The sequence below is a fragment of the Melanostigma gelatinosum genome (genome assembly GCF_949748355.1).
Source record: "Melanostigma gelatinosum genome assembly, chromosome: 3".
In the NCBI taxonomy this organism is placed as follows: Eukaryota; Metazoa; Chordata; class Actinopteri; order Perciformes; family Zoarcidae; genus Melanostigma; species Melanostigma gelatinosum.
The window spans coordinates 23,938,235-23,940,264 of NC_136636.1; positions in this window are offsets into that span (position 1 = coordinate 23,938,235).

Here is a 2,030-nt window from a genome sequence, read left to right on the forward strand (position 1 = left end):
GGACTGACAATCAAACAACAATCAACACGCTGCAGCTCAGTGAAAACCATCGGCCACTAAATCACAGATATCATACACTCTACTTGCACAGTAAACCCATGACAAGATGGCTGTACGACTTCCTCTTGCATCCCGGCACCGTATTGCTGAGCAGCAATATTTCATGAAACACGGCTGCGTTATTTACCAATAAGACAATGAAAATGTGTTTTAATAGCCTCCATCTGTCACGGAGGAAAACGGCACTAAAAGGTACTGTACTTTACGACATTACATTCCAGGCATTTAGCAGACGCTTTTATCCAAAGCGACTTACAGTAAGTGTGTTCAACATCGGTATTCAAGAGAACTACTTGTCACCAGAAGTCATAAGTGCATCTCCTTTTTTAAACAAGCATCTAAGAGCATAAACCAGAGCCAACGTACAGTGCAGAAACAAACGAATACAACAAGTGCCAAAAACTAGTATGAATACAATAAGTGCTGAGTGGAAGGCTCAGGGGAGGCCTTCTTGAAGAGGTGAGTTTTCAGCCTGATGAAAGATGGGCAGCGACTCCGCTGTCCTGACGTCAGTGGGCAGTTCATTCCACCACTGAGGGGCCAGGACAGAAAACAGCCGTGACCGGGTCGATCGGCCGCAGGGACCTCTGAGCGAAGTGGTCGGGCGGGGGTGTAGGGCTTGACCATGGCCTGGAGATAGGAAGGAGCTGTTCCTTTCACTGCCCTGTAGGCTAGCACCAGAGTCTTGAACTGGATGCGAGCTCTTACAGGGAGCCAGTGTAGAGAACGGAGAAGGGAAGTTGTGTGGGAGAACTTGGGGCGATTGAACGCCAGGCGATCTGCAGCTTTACGACTCTTGCCCCGGGACGGGAGAGAGGTCGGAGTGAGGAAAGAGAGCGAAAGAGATGGAGATGTTCGAAGAAAGTGAATGATTGAGAGCAAGTCAGAGAAGTAGTGAGTAAAAAACTGGACCGAACTGCGTCAAAACACTGAAAACTGTCATTAACACAACGGGCTTGGAATGAATATTGTTCAGCATTCCTGTGAATCCTCCTCCTGCAGGTGATGAAAGTATTGCATCAGCACGTCAAACAGACAGAAGGGGTAAGCCGAGATGAGACGTCATTGGACGACGACGCACAAAGAGGAGAAAAAGACGACCTGAATGCTAACATTCTCATTTAGTTTGAGCAGTCGGAGAAATGTTGGCACAAAGTGACTTGATTGACTGCGAAACATAAAAAGAAATGTTATCTTCTCCACAGAGGTCCCGCTGAGACAGTAGCAGAGAGTTATTGCAATAGATATATGAATTGAAGGTCACCCTTCAAAGGCCCAAACAGTCTGAGAAAATAAAACACAGCGGGACAGAGGGAAGTGCCGAGCATGTGGAAGTGGCATGTTTATACATGTAACAGTAAATAAGAGAGAGGATGGGAGTATCGGCTCCGAGACATTGTATAAATGTGTTTTGAGGAAATTGCCTATAAAACCCCTCAGCTGCAGTTCACCTATTATGATTTTACAGACTGAAAAAAAAAAATCATAACGTCTTTGCCAAAAGGAAGGCGCAGAATAAGAAAGCATTACAGAGATGCCACTACATTTATTTTTCAGTACCTCTATAGATGGACAAAGGGATAAATATTGTGTGAGGACTATTCAATACACGCACGGTGTCATGCCATTATGAAGAGGGGGGGGGGGGGGGGGCAGGTTGAATAATGTACGGTGATCAAATTTTCATTAATCTCTTGCATCATTAAAAAGGGAAGTAAATAAAACACATCTGTGAGCGGCAGTGAGAGCATTCGAAAAGACAAAGCAATGTGAGACTGAGCACTGAGGGGGGAGGAGTTTGGAGGAGGTGGGGGAGTTCAGTCCCCAGATCTGGAAGTTAGTGGAACTAGAACACAGTATCCTCTATTCAAATATAGATCTGACCAAGGTGTGACCCAGCCTCCCCTCCCCCGCTCTCTCTGAAGGTGCTGAGCACTGGATGTTGGCAGGCATCCGCTCCGAACGTTGAT